This window comes from Kogia breviceps, chromosome 9 (assembly GCF_026419965.1).
Source record: "Kogia breviceps isolate mKogBre1 chromosome 9, mKogBre1 haplotype 1, whole genome shotgun sequence".
NCBI classification, from domain to species: Eukaryota; Metazoa; Chordata; class Mammalia; order Artiodactyla; family Physeteridae; genus Kogia; species Kogia breviceps.
Window position 1 is genome coordinate 7,061,681 of NC_081318.1, and position 22,226 is coordinate 7,083,906.

Here is a 22,226-nt window from a genome sequence, read left to right on the forward strand (position 1 = left end):
CACCAGGATGTGGGAAGCCTCGAAGAGATGTGAGCAGGGGTATTTTGGAGATATTTGGTGGAAGGCCACAGCTTCTCAAAATCCTTAACTAGTCCTGGAATTTGAGAGCCGGAGGGTGCTGGGGGCGATCAGGCCTGAGCGGGAGACCGTGGCAGTTTCCGGTGAAATGCAAGGCGGAAACTCAAGAGAGTGACTTCCTTTGGTACCAGGGCATCCTCAGAGAACTGTGGGGTCTGTGGGAACCGTGCCCGTGAGCCTTTCTTTTCCTAGGAAATCTGGTTTCTAAAGGATTCAATATAGTCAAAGACTGGTACGTCTTATGGGCTGTCAGGGGTCCTCTGGGCCCCGACCTCCCTTGGCCTGAACCCCCACTTCATGCCCTCCCTCCTCGCGGCTCAGCTCCCTGGGCTCCAGGTCACCTCTCCCTTTTCCCGACTCCCGAACCGCGTCGTGATTCTCGCTCTCCATCTGCCGCAATCGCTGACAGTGGCCACGGACCCAACATCCAACGGGCGCTCGCTACAGTGTAGACAGACCCTGGAGTCGAACAGATGTGGATTTAAACACGATGGTTGTGTGGCCTTGAACAAGCTAGTTACCAGACCGCGTCCTCATCCGTTAACTGGAGACAATGAGCCATTGTTCTGAGGCTTAATAACAATGCAGGAAATAGGTAGCGAAGACTTGGGCACATCCTAAGGTCTGAATAAAAGTTGGCTGGTTTCAGATTAGCTTATGGCTAATGACAGCTTAACCTGGTAAAAGCAGACGTTCGGGCAGGCAGTGGGCTAGTGTTGTGTCCCCAAAGAATGAAGCTCTGAGAAGGCAATTTCCCCACCAGCCAGAAGCAGAAAATTACTTTGGTGTGAGGACGTTCAAGTCAAGTCACGCAGACAGCTCCCCCTTGGTCTTGAAGTCGGAGCAGACAGGGGTTAAAACTCACGTCTCAGCTACTTGCCAGCATCTGCAGTGGGTAGCACCCGCCCTCCTGGTTATCCCGTACCCTCACGGCGCTTTCCCCAGGGGCCCTTCATCAGAAAGCCAGACTTTCAAACTCCTGAACTGTCACTTGCCATCGGCCCCATGGAGCTGTTTGCCAAAGAGAACAACTGCCGCTTACTGAAGGCTTCTTACTTTTGAAGGCTTCACGTACCTTCGCAGGCTTCCTAGCTCGGATGTGTGCACCGCCCGCTCATTTTATAGGTGAAGAGCTTGAGGCCCAGAGAGGGTAAGCTGGCCCAGAGTCACACAGCAACCGCACGGCAGAGCCAAGATCGGAAGTCGCCTTGACTCCAAAGCCCATGTGTTTGGCCACGTGACCAAGTAACCCAAATGGTTACTGACAAAAGAGAAGCCAGAGCCTCTTTCAAATTATTCCATTTTACCCTCAGATTTTAAAAATTAAGACACAATCAGGGGAACCACTACAGTGAGCAGAACATGCTCTGTGCCGTACATTTGCCCAAATCGTGAACCCGGTAAGAGCAAGAAAGAATTGTAGAGGCCTTGGCCTTACTGTCGCGGAGCCCGCGTCTGCAGCTGGAGAAAAGAGGACGGGGCGGAGCGCGCGGGCGGTGCCGGGCCCGCTCACCCGGGCAGGGGCGGCAAAGGGAGCGGGCCGTGGGGCCGGCACCTTACAGGGCGCTCAGTGCCACACGGACGCCCGTACTTACTAGGCACCCCTCGTGTGTAAAGCGTCGGACTGGGCTCCGTGGAGAAACACAAAAGGATTAGGAAACCCTCCACTGCCTTGACAGCACTTAAAATCCGGTGGAGACTGCGGCCTAATTCTCCGGACTGAACCTTTGGGGTCTGGAAAGCGACAGAGACCTGCAGGCCACTGTCTGGGCAGGAAGAGCCATCACGCCACCATCTCTTCCCCGACCCTCCTTTCAGACAGGGTAGCTTTAGCCAGGTGTCTGTGGGGACCTTTCCTGAGGCCATGTTGTGGCAGCTCCTCAGATTAAGGGATCAGGGACAGAGGCCTCCAGGCCCTACTGTTGCCAGGGCAACAGTGAGTCAGGCCAAGGCCTCTCCTCCAGCTTTCTGGAAAGCATCGCGGCTGCTGAAGCCTCTTAGCGCTTCCCAGGCATAGTGGGGACTTCTAGATGTAAATTTTTGATAAATCAGTTCTGCACTGACCACTTCTAGTTGGGTTCTTTGAAACGGGTATTTTTAGTTAAAGCATAATAGAATCTAACCCTTCTATTTCTATTTTCTACCAAAGATAACTCCAGGCTAAAATAAGTTTTCTAAGCAAGAAAAGAAAGGAAGGGAGAGAGGAGGGAAGGAAGGAAGGAAGGAAGGAAGGAAGGAAGGAAGGTAGAAATCAGACCTAGCCCTGAGTTGATTAGGGATAATAATAATTACCGCTATGATTCATTGGGTCTTATTACCATGTTCCAGGCACTGTGCTAAGTAAACGCTTTCATTTCATTTTCTCTTTTGACAACCTGTGAAATCGGTATTATATACCCTTTTACAATGAAGTTTGGAGAGGTTAAGCGATTAGCCCAAGGTCACACGGCCAGAATTTAAACGTCCAGTGTGTGCTGTTAACTGCTGTTGGAGACTGCCTCCCAATTTCTTCTACGTGGATCCTTGATAAAGAAGGCAAAACAGTACTTTTTCTTGAATTGCAGATGTGACTCTCCCATGGACACCACTGCGTGTAAGTTCTGGACCTGGCAGACAGACCAGCCCAGCCCGGCAACCCTGGGACAGCATCGGCTCTCCTAACGGGGGGGGGGAGAATAGGTGCTGCGCGCCCTGCTGGCTGGGCATCAATTCAGCCCCCACTTTAGGCCGAGCCCCTCTCTTCCATGGGGACTTCGGGAAGAGGCTTATGTGTTAAGGCGAGGGGCTCCCTTTCTGTGTTTGTTTCTATGTTGGAACCTAAGAAGCCATGTGCTTAACAGTCAGAGAAGGAATCGGGTGAATATTTTCCTAAGGACAATGCACCTGCTCCCCAATAAAACAGTGCTTACACCCTAACTCAAATCTTTTAGGCTTGTGCTACCTCTTGGGTTCTCACCATTCCTTCCAGCACAACCAGTGAATGAAACTCACTGCTTCTCTTTATGAAATAACAAACAAGTTCTCAAAATAACTCAAGGATGTTAAGACAGGACCATCACTACTGACCATTAACTAGGGTAATGAAAAGTTGAAATTTTTGTGGCCTCTCCCGTTGCGGAGCACAGGCTCCGGACGCACAGGCCCAGTGGCCATGGCTCACGGGCCCAGCCGCTCCGCGGCACGTGGGATCTTCCCAGACCGGGGCAAGAACCCGCGTCCCCTGCATCGGCAGGCGGACTCTCAACCACTGCGCCACCAGGGAAGCCCGAAAAGTTGAATTTTAATGCCAAAATGTACCAATGAAAATTTCTATCCTCACTAGCAAGTTTATTTAAATAATGAATATCGGGACAACAGACTGTTTCCTTTTAGAATCAGTATAGTCTAAGAAGCATAAAAGCTTTTTAAGAACTACATTCGATCAGTTCTTTGTTTACAGGTACACAAACACTAAAGATATGCCCTCAAAGGACTGAAATTGATTGGATTTAAGCTCAATTCAATTAAGAAAATTAAACAGGTTATGAAGCATGACATTTGCCGTTCTTCCACTGAAGGTATGATCCAAGAACCATACAGTTCCATGACCAAATTTCCTGCAGGTCAATTATACAAATTCTAAAATCTAAGATAAAAATTTTAGGTGTGTATTATCTTATGGCGGTTGATCATCATCACCGAAAATGGCCACATTAATTTTGTCCAAAAGTAAAGGCAGTAAGTTGGTTTGCAAAGCTACCCCCTGAACAATTTAATAATAACAAATGTAACAAATGTCCAACTAAAATTATTATTCATTTCCCACTTTAGCTTATCCTGAATTAATCAATGCCTTACCAAACCAACGTTTGTGATACATCTTGAAATAAGTTTGGAAAAAAAAACCCCTCAAATGTTTCAGAGTACTACTAAAAAAGCAAGTCAATATCCAAATAACGCCAGCCCCCAGTATATTTAATTCAAATGGTAGACATACTGAGAAGAAATAGACACATTTTCCTTGCCCAAATCTGTGCCAGCTCTTCAGAGTCTTGGAGCAAGCATAAACTAAACTGCATACAAACATGCTTGGGTGTTCATTTTACCAAAAGGATTAACTCGCATTAGTATGTTATTGTCATATAACTGAATTTCAGAATTTAATTTAAAACTCTTTTCCCCAAAATGAAAATAGCACTGTTGTTTTTTTCTTACTGTAAAGGGAACTTCTGAGTTCCAAAGAATAAGAACTTATCTCAGAATTGAATGAGCCCGTTATTTCTCCAAGAGAAAGTATTAAGTCTCATCTGTCAATGTACCAGAAGAAATTCATTTGCCACCCAGTGAGGACTTTTAACCATCTCCATACCTGTGAAATTAAGTGGGTTGTTTGGGAGAGTTCATCACCTCTCTGTAGAAACTCAATCTATAGTACTATATTTTAGAATCTCTTTCAGAGTCAGGACACAAAATCTTCATGAAATTTATAATGATCAGCCAAATTTTCTGCACTTCATCTGTCAGTGTTTTCAAGGTTTTGTTTTTAGCCCCAGAATCCCTTGTACTAAATAGAACCATTTTCAGAAGCTAAATATGTAAAATAATCAGAGGCAGAGGGGCTGGGGTTGGAGTGGGAGGGGTAGCTGCTAAACCCACCTGCTCAGCCCTCCCCGGCCCTGGGGGCTGCCCTGAGGGGTTTCTGAAGAGGAAGCTGCTTTAAACCCCACCCCCTGCCCTGGGCAAGTCCTACCCACCCTTCTCCCTTGCTTCAATGTTTCCCAGTCTCAATCCAAACTCTGTGGGTTTAATTTATCCAGTGACACATTCCATGCTTACACCTTTGATAGGGCACAGGGTTTAAGTTTATTTCTTCCTTTTAGGGTGTACATGCATCTCTATTCTCTATAACCTCTACATTACCAGGCAGATGTTCATATCAGGTTATATGGCGAGTCCCTGTGACTTCATCAGTGAAGTCTAGAGAGCTGACACCCACCAAGAATCCCTGGAAGGCAGAAGGAAAGAAATAGCAGCACAGATGTCCAGAAAGGCCCTGTCAGAAGCTGCCAGGATTACAGAAGTTATTTTTACAGCAAACACTTACACTGTGGAGACAAGGGATCATCAGGCCAAGTTACAGCCCCCAGGACCCTTGGCCACACATCGCCAAGACTTGCAGACTTCCTTGGGGATCCTTAGAGCCCTTCCCGGCTCCCAGGGAACTGCCATGCCCGTCCTCAGCCTCCTTCACCGAACCCCAGCTTCACCTCTTCTTGAGACTTCATCAACTCCCTCAAAGATCGGGGCCCCAAGTCAGTACCTGTGAAATGGGGACAGACAGCGTCTGTCTCCCAGGCGCTCTGTAAGCGGTGCTGCAGGATGATGGAGCTAGGCCTTAATAAAAAAACCTCTCTATTTTTAAATTAAAAATTGGATTCCTATAGATTTATATAGTTACGTTTTAAATAAATGTATGTCATTTTAAAAATTTAATTTACAGCGAGCTGAATTTTTTCAAATTCCTAAGCCGAGCCTCCACTCACCAACCGGCCGAACCAGCTGAGCGCGCGCTGGCCAGACGCCGGGTCCTGGGCCTCGCTCGAGCGCCCGCGCCACGTGGGGCCGCGGCCGGGCCGTGCTGCCCCCTGGCGGCCGGAGCCGGGAGGCCCGGAGGCCGCCGCGCCGCACCTGGCCGCCCGCGGCCGCTCTAGGAACGCGGGGCCTCTCGGTGGTGGCGGGGGGCCAGTCGTCGCGCGCCCAGGAAGGGGCTGTGCCCGAAGCCGGGGTTCTGAGGCGCGGGCGCTTCTGCAAGGCGCGCCAGGCCTCTCTGCCGAGCGGGCGGCCCGGCGCCGTCCTTGCACGCCCCGAGACCGTCCCTCTGGGGCCGAAGCCGCACTGGTTTTCTTGTTTTCTCGCACGCCTGGCCGGCCCCGTCCCCCGACCCGTCGCGTGCGCGTTCTTTGTGCAGATCCTGGTGCTGGGAACCCGTCGGTGCAGAGGGGACCTCGGGGATCTGCGGAGAGCGGGAGCGCCGAGACGGGCCCCACCCCTAAGGCCCAAAGCCGCTCCGACGAGAAGAGTAAAAGGGAAATCCCAGCGAGCCGCGGGGATCGAGAAGGAAGGGGTGGCCCCTGGAATTGACCCGAGCTTTAGGAATGCAGACCCTTTCCCGCGTGGCACTTCATTTCACCCACTTTTCTCCTGCTCGAGTCGGTTAAGCTAGTGGCAGATGTACTTAACACCACGCGGAGGCGCCCCTTGAGAAGCGCCCTGACGATGGGCTCGAACTGTTGTTTGTTTCTTGATACATTTTCCAGGCTTCCCTGGTGGCGCAGTGGTTGAGGGTCCGCCTGCCCATGCGGGGGACACGGGTTCGAGCCCTGGTCCGGGAGGATCCCACGTGCCGCGGAGCGGCTAGGCCCGTGTGCCACAGCTGCTGGGCCTGCGCCCTGGAGCCCGCGAGCCGCGGCTGCTGGGCCCGCGTGCCAGAACTGGTGAAGCCCGTGCGCCTAGAGCCCGTGCTCCTTAACAAGAGAAGCCACCGCAATGAGAAGCCCGCGCACCACAACGAAGAGTTGCCACAACTAGAGAAAGCCCACAAGCAGCAACAGGGACCCAACACAGCCAAAAATACATAAATAAATTTATAAAAATAAATTTATTTTTAAAAAAGGCACCTCCTGGGCAGCCCATTCAGCCTGGCAATTTCATTTTGCCTGTGTGCACGTACACACACACACACACACACAGGTTCACACTCACACCATAAAGAAAACGAGGAAATTCTCAGACTACTGGAACCTTCACTGTCAAATTTACAGGTTGCTAAGGGATCAATTCATTATTCTGAAAACTTGTAAATAAAAGGAAAGAATGAAGCATTTGTTCTACGTCTTCTATATGATCTATATTCCAAACAGAACCAAATAGTTGATAAAGAAAAGTCTTCCTTATAAAAGAAGCTCAAGCTAATAAAGGTGGAGAATTTGAATAAAACCATTTGCAACTCCTAACGAGGATATGGGCATAAGCAAGTACCACCGATGCCTGCCAAGACGATGAGATGAATGTTTGACAGGCGCATTTACAATGAGGTTAATAACACCTCAACACACCAGTTAACCTTAATTTCACAAAAAGAGAGCCAAGCAGACGTGATGAGCAAGCATCCTTATACAAAGGAGGAACACAGTGCTTCTGGGGATGTCTTCTTGCCAAAAAAAAACGGAATGTGAATCTGATCAAGCCTCTAGATCTAACAAGATCGGGCATGTTGAAAAGTGTTAAATGTGATGGTTAATTTCACATGTCAACCTGACTGGGTCATAGGACGTACAGATACTTGGTTAAACATGAGTCTGTGGTGTGTCTGTGAGGCAATTTCCAGATGAGATGAGCATTTGAGTCAGTAAAAATCTAAGTAAAGCAGATCCTCCTCCCCAGTGCAGGTGGACGTCATACAATACACTGAGGGCTCAAGAGAGCAAAAAGCAGAGGGAGGGAGGATTGGCTCTGCCCCACCGCTGAGCTGGAACATTGGTCTTCTCCTGTCTCAGACTAGAACTTGTACCATCAGCTCTCCACTTTCAGGACTGGACCTACAGCACCAGCTTTCCTGGCTCTGCAGCTTGCAGGTGGCAGATCATGGGACTTCTCAGCTTCTATAATTATGGGAACCAATGCCTTAAAATAAATCTCTCTCTCTTTCTCTCTCTCTACCAGATATAGTATAGATATAGATATAATTATGTATATTTTATATATATATATATATATATATATATATATATATATATATATATGGTTCTGTTTCTCTGGAGAACCCTGACCAACACACTGGATGATAAATTGATAAATACTACTACTATTGTATATATTTAAGATTTACCATAATAAAAGTTTTTAAAAATTCCTTTTTCATAGGCACATTTAAAAATCTACAACAGAGGGCTTCCCTGGTGGCGCAGTGGTTGAGAATCCGCCTGCCGATGCAGGGGACACGGGTTCGTGCCCTGGTCCGGGAAGATCCCACATGCCGCGGAGCAACTAAGCCCGTGAGCCATGGCCGCTGAGCCTGTGCGTCCGGAGCCTGTGCTCCGCAATGGGAGAGGCCACAGCAGTGAGAGGCCCGCATACCGCAAACACTGTTTTCATTTTCTGGTTCTGATTTGGTTGTGTATCTTACATTAATAAACGTGGTATTGGTGTGTGCAGGGGAAAACTTCCTTTCCTCTTTCCGCTTAGCACCATGGAGACAGGCTGACACTTGTAAAAGGAACGTTGCTAAAATGCAAGGTGAAATGAAGAAGCATGCTCCCAGAACCGGTCACCATGGTTTCTGGCTCCTTAGTGGCCTCAACGGCATCACCAGCAGCACAGAGGAGGTGACAGAGGTATGACACCTGGGAGAGCGTCCAGCTCTTCTGCTGTTAGGCCAGGTGGGCCCCTGCCTCAGGGGTCGGCTTCATGGCTCATCTTGCTCAGAGATTAGTGGGGGAAATGCCTACCTCCAGCTTCTAGAATGCCCCACTTTTATTTATATTCAGGATGTTGATACCCCTGAAACTTGAAGATAATATCATCCCAGGAAGGGGAAACTAGGGTCAGCAGGCAGTGCGTAGGACCGGCCGTCAGCAGGACGGCCCATGAGAGGCGTGTCTATGAGAAGGGGGTCCAGAGTGACTTCTTCAGACTGGGGTACCACTCAAAGTGAGCTCTGACCTCATCAGTGGGTATCACAACCTAACAGCCCAAAGCAGTGGGTGATGAGCTCCTACCTCCCAAACAGTCCAGAAGGAAATCAAACAGTAAGGAACGACTGATGTTTTATCTAGCACTGCCAGGCAGAGACCCAATTCAATCTGTGTTTTAGAAAGAACTCTTGCAATATGGTCACCGGTTTTAGTTCTGGAGTTAGACTATCTGGGTTACTGAATTTCTCTAAGCTTTCGTTTCTTTATTTGTAAATCGGGGATAATAATTATACCTATCGCATAGGGTTGATGTGAAGATGAAACACGATGATTCACGGAAAGTGCTTAGTACCTTGTGCTAGGAAGACCCCTGCAAGAGCCGTCTTGGAAGTATGGAGAGAGTAATGGGGTCATTGAGGGGAGACGGAGAGACCAGTTAGGAAGCTGGGTCTTAACACAGCTGGTAACCAAGGTTTCCTGCCCTCGAAGGATGCTCTCCCCCCTCCCCCATCCAGCCGGGGAGGTTTTGTGCCTTTACCAACACAGGGAAGGGATGGCCCTGTAGAACGCATGTTGTCAGCACTCAGCTTTCCAATTCCAACAGTGTGGGTGCTGGGGGGCTCGGGGAATAAAGATCGGCCCCCACTCTGTGCCAGCAGTGGGGCGCAGCATGGGCGTGGCCGGGAGAGCCAGGGAACCCGGGAGGAGACGCAGCGGGGACCAGCGTGGGACCAGAAGGTCACAATGTGGTCAAGACGACACGGAGGACCAGATGCCCACCGCGCCCCCCAGCACGGCGGTACCCGGAAAGCGCTTTCAGGACTTAGGTGCGGGGGCGCTGGGGGCGTCCTGAGGTTGACTCGTTAAATTTCTGACACTCAGTAGGATGGGACACAAAAGAGAGATCCAGTTGTTCCGTGGAGTTATCTTCTATCCCTCAATCTGTGGATTAAGATCTGTCCACACGGAGCAGATCGCAGGGCTGAGAGGCTAGATGGGGGAGAGGCACGGGCAGGTTCAGGAAGCGGGATGACAGGGTGAAGTGAGCTGGGAAGGATGCCTGAGGACACACACTGCGCTTCCCAGTTCGGGGACCGTGAGTGTTCTGGCCTCTAAAGAAGGAACGGGGGCTTCCCTGGTGGCGCAGTGGTTGAGAGTCCGCCTGCCAATGCAGGGGACATGGGTTCGTGCCCCGGTCCGGGAAGATCCCACATGTTGCGGAGCGGCTGGGCCCGTGCGCCATGGCCGCTGAGCCTGCGCGTCCGGAGCCTGTGCTCCGCAACGGGAGAGGCCACAGCAGTGAGAGGCCCGCGTACCGCCAAAAAAAAAAAAAAAAAAGAAGGAACGGGGCTTTGGAACAGGAATGATGCATAATAATTTTCCGTGGCCTGAGAAACCCTGGAGAGCATTCAGTTAGTTCCCCTTTGCTCTGACTGCAGCCTCGGGAAGCAACTTTCTGATAGCTAATTCGGTTTCCCAGGTAACCTCGAGGGCATTCCGGCTTATGATGCACCCATCTCTCAGAGCCTGATTAGGGAGGTCCTGAGAGCCGGGTTGCATCACAAAGTCAGGGGTCTGGTGCTGCAGGGCTGGGAGCCAGGCTCCATACCTGATGGCCTCACTGAGGAGCTGCCAGGTAAGGACCCCAGCGAAGGGCAGGACCAGGGGGGTTGGGAAGTGCAGGGCGGAGCGCAGGACCCCGGGGTCTGGTGACTGCTGAGCCGCAGCACCCAGCCAGCCCCTCGGAGCCTTACAGCTTCACTCCTGGGAATCAATCCTAGGGAAATCATCAGAGAAGTGGGCCGAGATGTATGTTCGTGTTCGTCCAGTGTTGTTGTATAATTCTGGAAAAAAACCGTCCACTTGCCAACACTCTTAACTCTTTTTTTCCCAGGAGAGGCAGACTGTCACATTCGGCGCCTCAATGGATGTGCCTGGAGTCTTGGAAGCTTGATGGGCCTACGTTCTCCTACAAATGCGGAGCTTGTTTGGAGGGTCCAGCAGGGGCACAGCTACTCCCGTACCCTTGACCAAAGAAGCACCCTCCTCCATCGGGGAAGGGCAAACTCACTTCAGAATAATCTGAATGAAATAGCAGAAAATCATATCCAACTGTATGGTACAACATAACCCAGAAAGACTCAGACAGAAATGCAATGATGGCTCAGTACTACAACACATATGACTGTACAGCCGGGGTCGTTTGAGTGCCAGAAGAAGTAAGCCCAAGCCCCATGCCAGGCCCTGCGGCTATACCAAATTCTGGGCTCACCCCTGCCCACTCTTCCCCTGGAAAGCTGGGACTGCAGCCTTCTTGGCCAGGCGCCTCTCCTGGGGTAAGTCAAGACGCTGACAGCCTCCCATAGGTCCCGGGCCTTGGTGCCCGGGAAAGGAAACCAAAACAGAGAGTGGGAGATGAAGAAAAAGAAAAAAGAAATGAAGCATCTTAGATATTAAGGGGCTGGGTAGAGTTCCTCCTGTATTCAGTAATAATTAATAATAATAATAATAATAATGAGGGACGGGGCTGAGACGTGCCCTGGGAAAAGGGATGTTTTGGCGGACGTAGGTACGCAGACTCTGAGGAAGGAGAGCACTTCTGACAGGTGTGCAGGTGGGTCCCCAGAGAAGCAGCTCAGGAAGCTCCCCAGGGAGACACAAGAGGGTGAGAGCACAGCTTAGGAAAGACTGCAACTATGGAAGTGCCTTGTGAAAAAGACGTAGGCAGCTGGGGGTATAGCTCAGGGGTAGAGCATTTGACTACAGATCAAGAGGTCCCTGGTTCAAGTCCAGGTGCCCCCTCTGTCATGATTGTTGTTTTTCACTTCAGCGGAAGTTATACCTCCTTCTTCTGGGGAGGCCCAGCCTCATGGAATCTAAATTTCCAACAAGGGGTAAAGACTTCAGTATTCCTCCTGTGACATTTCTCATGAGCTACATTTTCACCTCCTCAGCCATACTCATTTCCTGGAGGGGCAGAGGAAGTCTGCCCTAAGCTTTCTCTGTGTTTCCCTTGTGCCTAATTATTACCATCCTGATTTTATTTGTTTATACCAAGCTAGCTTCAAAAAAATAGGATCTGAGGCAGCTTGCAGCAAAAGATGCAATAAAAGTCCACCAATGGAGCAAGTATTAAAAGGTAAGGGCTGGGCTTCCCTGGTAGTGCAGAGGTTCAGAATCTGCCTGCCAATGCAGGGGACATGGGTTTGAGCCCCAGTCTGGGAAGATCCCACACGCTGTGGAGCAACTAAGCCCGAGCGCCACAACTACTGAGCCTGCACTCTAGAGCCTGTGAGCCACAACTACTGAAACCCACGTGCCTAGAGCCCACTCGCTGCAACTGGAGAGAGACTGCATGCAGCAACAAAGACCAAACGCAGCCAAAAATAAATAAAAATAAAATAAGGTTTTTTTTTTTTTAAAAAGGCAAGGGCTGAGTTACATGAGGTAGTCAAAATCATAGAGACAGAAAGAAGGCTGGTGGGTACCAGGGGCTGGCAGAGGGGGGAACGGGGCGTTATTGATTAGTGGGGACAGAGTTTCAGTTTGGCAAATGAAAAAGCTCTGGAGATGGATAGTGGTGATCGTTGTACAACATGATGAATGTGCTTAATACCACTGAACCGTACACTTAAACATGGATAAGAGGATAAGCTTTATGCTATGTGTATTTCACCACAATTTTAAAAATTCAAGGGAAAAAATAAGGCAAGAACTGAACATTTGAGAGAGGATGTAAACTTATTATTCCCGAGAGCCCAGGTTAGGAGAAGCTACTGCTGCTGAATGCAAAACGTATCTCTGGGTTTCCTGGTAATCAAACAGAAGTGAAAACATACCAATTCATCAACTGAGCAAAATATTGTATTAGCTCTGAAAAACAGCAGGCATTCATATGATAGGTCTTTATAGATGGAAGGTTGGGAAGATGATGGTTATTGCCAGGGCAGCCAAGTACAGTCACACAGGTTGTATATTACACAACTCCACCAATCACATTGTCCCTGGAGTTATGTAACATACAGACCCTAGATATTGTCCATATTTTATCCCCTTTACAAAAATAAGCATAAACTGTGCTCCACACACATGTATAAATGTATGTGTGTGTGTGTGTGTGTGTAGGGGGAAGAGCTCACTAGTTAACTACCCAAAATACATTCTTCCCTCTTGCTTAGTAATAGAGCCCTGATTTTATACTGAGCATTTACATTCCCAACTAAAAGACCACATTTCCTGACTTCTCGTTGGCTAGGGGAGGTAAATGAGTGATAAGAAGCAGTCATCAGACAAGAGTTCTGGGAAAACTTAAAAGAAGGACAAATGTGACATGTCCCCTTTTTGGCCTAATTCATGCTTCCTACTTGGAGCATAGATGTGATGGCTGGAGTGCCAGCTGCCAACTTGGACCATGAGTCAACCTTGAGAATGGTACCCACATTTAAGGGAAGGCTGATCAGAGAGATAAAAAGAGCCTGTGTCCCTAAAGACACCCGGGAGTGACCATGCCAGCCCTGGTCTGCTCACCTCCACATACTCTTTTTCAAAAGAAAGATAGACATTTCTAGCCTGTTTATACCTCAGAGAAGACACAAATCCAGATGATTCTGAGACTCATGCCCTTTCCTCATCAACAACTTTTCAAGCACCTAGCTCAGCAGATCTTAGTTACTCATTTACAAAAGGCTCCTCTAACAAGGCCATTTCCTACAGCAGGAACCTCCCATTGTTACAGTCAATGGGAGGCCCTCTCAGCTCCCCTGTAACAAGGTAAAGCAGTGCAGGAGAAAAGTCTTTCCACGGATGCAAGTTCCCTGGTGCACCCAGCTCTGCCTGGTTTAAGCCCACCTCTCTGCAGGTTAAAGAGAGCCCAAGGAACCATGTGCATTTGGATTCTTCCTTGCCTGGAAGTTCCCCCAAGAACTTCCTTTCTTTCACAACAGAAATGCATGGTACAAGACAACATATAGACTGGGAGAAAATATTTGCAAGTGATGCAACCAACAAGGGCTTAATTCCCAAAATATACAAACAGCTCATACAATTCAATTTTTTTAAAAAAACAGTCCAATCGAAAAATGAGCAGAAGACCTAAATAGACATTTCTCCAAAGAAAATATACAGATGGCCAATAGGCACACAGAAAGATGCTCATCCTTGCCAATTATTAGAGAAATGCAAATCAACCCTGCAATGAGGTACCACCTCACACCATCATTAAAAAGTCTACAAATTATGAACGCTGAGAGGGTGTGGGGAGAAGGGAACCCGCTACACTGTTGGTGGGAATGTAAATTGGTGCAGCCACTATGGAAAACAGTATGGCCCTTTCTCAAAAAACTAAAAATAAAGTTGCCATTTGATCCAACAATTCCACTCCTGGGCATATACCCAGACAAAACTATAATTTGAAAAGATACATGCACCCCTATGTTCATAGCAGCACTGTTCACAATAGCCAAGACATGGAAACAACTTAAATGTCCATCGACAGGTGAATGGATAAAGAAGATGTGGTGTATATATATATATATATATATATATATATATATATATATATATATATATATATATAATGGAATATTACTCAGCCATTAAAAAGAATGAAAAAATGCCATTTGCAGCAACATGGATGGACCTGGAGATCATCATACTAAGTGAAGTATGTCAGAAAGAGAAAGACAAATACCATATGATATCATTCATGTGTGGAATCTAAAATACGACACAAATGAACATGTCTAAGAAACAGACTCACAGACATAGAGAACAGACGTGTGGTTGCTTGGGGGTGGGGGAAGGGAGGTAGGGAATGATTGAGAGTTTGGGATTAGCAGATGCAAACTATTACATACAGGATGCGTAAACAACAAGATCTTACTGTAGAGCACAGGGAACTATATTCAATATCCTCTGATAAACCATAATGGAAAAGAATATATATATGTATAACTGAGTCACTTTTCTGTGCAGCAGGAATTAACATGACATTGCAAATCAACTATACTTCAATAAAATTTAAAAATAAATTTAAAAAAAGAAATGCATGGTACTATGTTGAATGAGTCTGTACTGAGGAGCACAATAGCCACTCTCATTTCTAATTGGTTCCCAGCAGCTGAATGCAGTTCCTAACTGGTGGAGTATGATTCTTCTAGCAGCTGGAAAAGGCAGTTCTACAGAGGTCTTACATAACTAACTTAGCAGAATGGTAAAGTCATCCCTAGATCCCAGAGGGATTCGTGGTCATCATGGCCCTTAGACTGGTGCTGCTCAAGTGTGGTCCAGGAACCAGCCCAAGACCTCTTTGTCGATGCTTAGAAATTCTACACTCTGACACTGGCCAGCTCTGGTTTTAGTGGGTCTCAAAGTCTGCAAGTCGGATGTACTAGTATTGAGCGGTGACAGCTTTTTAAGAAACTAAAAATAAAGCTAGTCTTTGACCAAAGATAGTTGGAAACTCACTGCTTGAATTCATGCCCTTGGAGGTATGTTTCTCAGCATCCTTGGGCTGGAGCAGTAAAACACTTTAGGCTTTAGTCTGCTGGGGCCATCAGGGCTCTTGGGTGCCTGCCACAGCAGGCAGACTAAGCTGTAAACATTTATTAAAAATCTCTCTCTCTCTCTCTCTCTCTCTCTCTCTCTCTCTCTCTCTCTCTATATATATATATATATATATATATATACACACACACACACACACACATATATATCTCACTAGTTAGGAGTGGTGGAAAAAAGAGTCTGCAGACTAGCCTTCCAGGAACAATGCCCCAAGCTAAGCTGTAGAACTGGCCTGATGAAGAACCACCACCACTGCACTGGTGCCGCCCAGGTGGAGGTGCCAGTTTCCTTCCCAGAAACCAGCACGTGCACTACATCTGTGTCAAACAAGCCCCGAACACTGGACAATGACACCATCCTTGCGAGCAAAAACGGACTCTACACCCCCCTCTTCTCTCTTCAAACCTTACACGAGTACCTCTCATTATTGGAGCCTGGAGAACAGAGTTTTCTAGCTTCTCTTTTGAGGGTCTTGCAAGGAAAGAAATTCCCCATACACAACAAGGGCATCTGAAATGCTCTGCACAGTCAGAAAACATGAAAGCATCCTTTGCAATCACAGCAGATTTTTGAATACTTAGTACCAAAAATAAGAATGCAAATAATTTCATTATTAATTTTGTGTGTTAATTACATGTTGCAGTGATAATATTTTAGATATTTTGGGTTAAATAAATAGATCTTTAAAATTAACTTTAATAAGTATTTCTGCTTTTTAATGTGGCTACTAGAAAGTATATAATTATATTTGGGGCTTGCATTATATTTATATTGGACAGTGTTGCTCTGGATGAAGCATGACCTCAGAATATAAGACCTAGATAATGTTACCAATGTGGAAAGGGTGGACTATATAATAAATGGTGCCGGGATAATTGGCTCCTAAAAAAATCACATAAGATCCCTACTTCACTCCATTACAAACAAATTCCAGATGGATTAAAGACCTAAATATAAACTCAAACTTTTAGAAGAATATACAAAATAAAATTGTCTTAGTCCATTGGGGTGCTATAACCAAATACCACAGACCCAGAAATTAGCGCCCAGGGCACTAATCCCATTCATGAGGGCTCCACCCTCATGACTTGATCACCCCCCAAAGGCCCCACCTCCAAATATCATGACATTAGGGATTAGGTTTCAATGTATGAATTTGGGTGGGGGCACAAACATTGTTTATAAAATATGTATAACTCAGGGAAGGCTTTCTTAAACACAACTCCAAAATCACAAACTATAAAAGATAAATTTGATTGTATCAAAATTTAAAGTTTTATATGACAAACATTCTTTAGCAAGAGACCCTGAATTTTGCAACACATATGGTGGAGAATAGATTTGCACCAGAATATAAGCAAGATGAAAAGTTTCTGGAGATTTGTTGCAAAACATTGTCAATATACTTAACACTATTGAACTGTCCACTTAAAAATGGCTAAGATGGTAAATTTTATGTTATGTGTTTGTTGTTTTTTTTTTTTTTGCGGTATGCGGGCCTCTCACTGTTGCGGCCTCTCCCGTTGAGGAGCACAGGCTCGGGACGCACAGGCTCAGCGGCCATGGCTCACGGGCCCAGCCGCTCCGCGGATTGCGGGATCCTCCCGGACCGGGACACGAACCCGCGTCCCCTGCATCGGCAGGCGGACTCTCAACCACTGCGCCACCAGGGAAGCCCGTGTTATGTGTTTTTTACCACAATTAAAAATTTTAATTATTTAAAAATATAAGGGACTTCCCTGGTGGCACAGTGGTTAAGAATCTGCCTGCCAATGCAGGAGACACGGGTTCAACCCCGAGTCCAAGAAGATCCCACATGCCATGGAGCAACTAAGCCCGTGTGCCACAAACTACTGAAGTCCGCACGCCTAGAGCCAGTGCTCCGCAACAAGAGAAGCCACGGGAATGAGAAGCCCACGCACCGCAACGAAGGCCACAGAGAAAGCCTGTGCGCCGCAACGAAGACCCAACGCAGCCAAAAATAAATAAATAAATAAATAAATAATTAAAAAAAAATATATATATATATATATATAAGAATTCCTATAGAGCAATCAGGAAAAAAAGAAAAAGTTAACCCAACAGAAAAAAATGGACAAAGACAGAATAAGCAATTTATAGAAGAGGTTCTTTTTATGACAAATAAACAATGAAAAGATGCTCAGCTTTACTAGAAATCAAATAAATGAAAATTAATTAAAATAATAGAGACACCATTTTCACCCCCCTGTCAAAAGTCAAGTTGAGGTTTACCTAGATCAAAAGTCAGTGAGGGAGAAAATATTATTGTCATTTGCTAACAATGAGAGTATAATTGGTACACTCACCGTGGAGAAAATCTTGGCAATCAAAATAGTAAAATAAATATTAAAATTATTTAAAACTATAATTTTAAAATTAAAAGTGTGCATACAATCCAGATATTTCTGGGTATATTCCCTTGAGAAATCCTAGCATAAATGCATCAGGAGATGTTCATCGCAGCACTACTGTTAATTTGCAAAAACAGGAAACATTCTTAGCATGTCCATTAATAGTGGAATAGATAAATAAAACTTCCTGGAGTCTTATAATGTATAAAATAAAGCAGCTAAAAGAGAGTTTTAACTGAGTGTCCAAGATAAAATAGGTGTCAGACTCAGCGGCCACGGTTCACGGGCCCAGCCGCTCCACGGCACATGGGATCTTCCCGGACCAGGGCACGAACCCACATCCCCTGCATCAGCAGGCGGACTCTCAACCACTGCGCCACCAGGGAAGCCCTAACGTTGCTTTTATTATTATCTCTTGGGTCCCACAAGTTCAATGCAGCAGATACAAGAGCAACATAGATAGCTCTTAAAAATATGATGTCATGAGCAAAAGGATTTAAGATGCAAAACTATACATTTGCATTATGCCGTCTGGGTTTTTAAAAGATACACAGAACCATATTAAATACTGTTACTGAATGTGAAAGTATTAAAAACGGGACTTGTATCTAAAATACATAAAGTTGTCAAAACTTAACCAAAAAAACCAACTAGAAAATGGGCACAAAATATGAACAGACATTTCACAGAAAAGGATATACAGATGGTAAATAAGCACTTGCAAAGATGTCAACATCATTAACCATTAGGGAAATGCACATTAAAACCACAGTGGCGTGTCACTACACACCTATCAGCACGACTGAAATGAAAAAGGTGAAAACACCAGATGCCGGTGAGGATACAGGAAAAACGGATCACTTGTATATTGCAGCTAGGAATGTAAAATGGTACAATCACTCTGCAAAACAGTTTGGTAAGATCTTATAAAACGAATTATACGCTTATATATGTGGTGGTTAATTTTGTGTGTCAACCCGACTGGGCCATGGGGTGCCCGGATACTTGGTCAAACAATACTCTGGGTGGGTCTGTGAGGGTGCTTTGGGATGAGATTGACACGGGGGGAAGCCAGTTGCCATGGCACGAGGATACATCAAGCAAGGGCTAGAGGCCTCCTGCCAACATCTGTGTGAGTGAGCCGGCGTGGAGTGGCTCCTCCCACCCCAGTGAAACCCTCAGATGACATCTTATCCACAACCTCATGAGAGATCCTGAACCAGAGCCACCCAGCTAAGCCACCCCCGGATTCCAGAATCTCTGGAACTGCACGACACAATACAGACGTACTGTTCTAGGCTGCTGAGTTTGGGGGTACGTGGCTATGCACCAACCTCTAACTAATGCCGAGTCCTGCTGCCATCAACCCGACACCTGCCCTAGAATCAACCAAGCCTCTGGACCACTCTGGGGAATGACACAAAACACAGTGATTGGGCGATGAGAGAGAAATCCAAAGAAACAAAAAATTTAGAAAATTGATGTCGTCGCGGATGGCAGGGGATGGCTAAAGGAAAGACAGGAAGAAGTGAACAGTGTGGGGAAGGATACGCGTGGGGCAGAAGGCTAAAGTAACAATGTGAAAGTTCAAGTGCCTTAAACAGATGCGGAATTTGGAGGTGAGCTGGGAGAGATGCTTATCTGCGTCCCACTTCATAGGTTATTTGAAAGTGGGCTCAACTGAAAAGCTGCCGATGAGTCTCTGAGCTTCATCTTCTGCCTGTATATCAAGCCAGGTACAGACTTTGTTGTCCCAAACGGGACCTTCAGTGACCTTCCAAGCTGGCGCCAAGAAGTGATGGTGCTTTTTGGAAAAGGAGGATAGCTATGGCATAAAGGGGGACAGGTACAATTGAGTGAGAGTGACAGCTCTCTGCTGAGTCAGGAATGGGCAGGCTCTGTGTGAGTGGAAGTGTAAAGAAGTCTGTTAATTCCAGGGCTCCCTTGCCAGCAGGGGGTATAGCTCAGTGGTAGAGCATTTGACTGCAGTTCAAGAGGTCCCTGGTTCAAGTCCGGGTGCCCCCTTTGAAAGTTCCCTTTTCCTCCTTGAGCTGAATTGACAATGTTGTGTCTTATAGAGACCACCCTCAAAAGGAGAGCCTGGCTGGAGCTTACAGCACCTTAGATGGCCACCCCTTATGATCCAGAGTCCTGTCAAGACACTCGGCCCTGCCTTGAACATGAAGAACAGGACCAAATGGGTCCCCAGTACCCTCTTTGAGGGTCTGTTTCCTGGGATCCCAATGGTACCAATTTCTGTATTATTCAGGGTCCAGTCCAGAGACAAAAATTGCACTGGTCATTTTAACAGAAAGCACTTAATACAAATAATTGTAAATCTGTGTGTCAGTTTCTTAGGGCTGCTGTGATATAAAGTGCCACAGAATAGATGGCTTAAAGCAACAGACATTTATTGTCTCCCAGTTCTGGAGGCTAGAAGTCTGAAATCCAGGTATGGGCAGGGCCAGACTCCCTCCGAAGGCTCTTAGGGAGGGTCCTTCCTGGCCTCCCCCTCGCTTCTGGGGGTCGCTGGCAATCCTCAGCATCCCTTGGCTGGTAGACGCATCACTCCCATCTCTGCCTCCAAGTTCACATGGCTGCATTCTCCCTGTGTGTCTCTCCTCTTCTTATAAGGACTCCATCATATTGGATTAAGGGTCCCTGACTCCAGTGTGATCTCATCGTAACTAATTACATCTTTGATGCCCCTCTCCAAGTAAGGTCACATTCTGAGGTACTGGGGGCCAGGATTCAACACATCTTTTTTGGGGGGTGGGGACACACTTTAACCCACAACAATTGGAAATCACAGGACTGAAAGGGTGAAAGGGAAGAGTAAGTATCACGGCGGAGGGAGCACCTGCAAGAAACCACTCTGACTCCCGGGCTGTGGGCACAGCTGGAGGAGGATGAACTTATTGAATCTTACAAACCCGGGGAGGGTTGCTGTGGATCCGGGACCCCAACCCCTAAGGAGGTGCTAGTGTCCCTGAGGTGACATGACAAAGCTGGCCCTATGAGCACCCAACTGCAGGTGGCGATCCCCTGGGATGGACTGTCACAGCCAGGTGACACGGACAGGAACCCAGGAGGCGGGAAGGACAGTGCTTCTTCCTGCTGCTGCCCAACAGTGCCCCCCCGCCCCGAGCCCTGCTGGCAGGACCAACCGGGAAGCCACCTGGCAAAGGACAAGAGAGGTTTACAGAGTCCCAGACCCAGCGGCACGGAGCAGAGCACAGAAAGGCGAACTGGGAGCTTAGAGACAATCATTTCTTCAGACAGTTCATCTCACCCAACAGTGAAAGGGTTGACTATATGGAGATTTGGGACAACGGGAGAGAGGCCAGCCTGCATCCTAGGGTGTGGCACTGTATGCTCTGACCCATATCCGGTCCCTGTGTGTCCTATCTTCGAGGTGTGGCGTGCTTGGCCAGGCCAGTGGGGACTTTTGAGTCTCAGGTGCTCAGCACAGAACCCACAATGGAGATGTCACTATAGAACCTTCCAGCTTTCGGGGAATGCTCCCCAGGTTATACCTCCTCCAGCACTGACAGCAGAGAGGCTGTGAGCTGTGGGAGAAAACAGCCCGTTGCTTCTACTAAGGCAGGGGGATGAGTTAGCAGTAAAGCAGGTCTGGCAACTCAGCCAACCCATTCTGAAGGGGCAACTGGGGCAGCACATGGAATGGTGTTAATTGGACCTTGCTGATGTGGCAGGGGGTATAGCTCAGGGGTAGGGCATTTGACTGCAGATCAAGTGGTCCCCGGTTCAAATCTGGGTGCCCCCTACCCTTTTAGTCACTAAAGGTGGTAAGGGAGTTCCCATTTCCTCTCCTCTTGCTAAATCTGGCTTCTGTAGCCGGTAAAGAGTCAGAGAAGACCCTTCGGACCCAAGCAAGGCAGCTCTGCTCAGATGATGTGTTTGTCCCACTCCCCTCCCCTGGTCTACCATGCAATCCAGCATGTACATTGATCTCCTGGCTGAGGATGAGGACTTTGTCCTTTGAAGGTAGCCAGAGAGAAATCTGAGATCACCTACAGAGGAAGAATGGTTGAACTGCTGGCTGACTTCTCAACAGTTGCAAAGGAAGCCAGAAGCTAGTGCAGTAACACAAGCAATATGTTGAGAGGAGATATCAGCCAACTTAGAATTCTACTCCCAGCCAAACCATTCTTCGAGAACAGACACAAGCTGTCGGAGAGTTTATGGCCAACAGATGCTCACTAAAGAAAATTCTATAATATATACTTTAGAGAAAAGTAAAATTATTCCATATAGGAGGTCTGAGATGCAAGAAGGAATGTTGAACAAAGAAATTGGTAGATATGCAAGTAGATCTAAAAGTCGTTGTCCATATAACAGTGTTAATGTCTAATTTATAAGGTTTTTTTTAAAAAAGATAGAACTAAAATATTAGGTAACAATAATATTTTAGGAAAGAGCTCCTAAGAATTAAAATGTCTTTATGTAGTTGGGAAAGAAGATGAAGATATTGATTAACTTTAGAGTTTTAAAATTTGAATGCAGAAATTTCTAGTGT

At 47.0% G+C, this 22,226-nt stretch overlaps 3 non-coding genes across 3 annotated transcripts; all 3 read left to right on the top strand.

Annotated features, from left to right (window-relative positions):
• The first annotated feature begins 11,480 nt into the window (after window positions 1-11,480).
• TRNAC-ACA (transfer RNA cysteine (anticodon ACA)) lies at window positions 11,481-11,552 on the top strand. Its single transcript has one exon. It is a non-coding gene; the product is annotated as a tRNA-Cys (tRNA).
• Window positions 11,553-19,639: 8,087 nt separating this feature from the next.
• TRNAC-GCA (transfer RNA cysteine (anticodon GCA)) lies at window positions 19,640-19,711 on the top strand. Its single transcript has one exon. It is a non-coding gene; the product is annotated as a tRNA-Cys (tRNA).
• Window positions 19,712-21,401: 1,690 nt separating this feature from the next.
• Window positions 21,402-21,473, top strand: TRNAC-GCA (transfer RNA cysteine (anticodon GCA)). Its single transcript has one exon. It is a non-coding gene; the product is annotated as a tRNA-Cys (tRNA).
• Window positions 21,474-22,226: the final 753 nt, after the last annotated feature.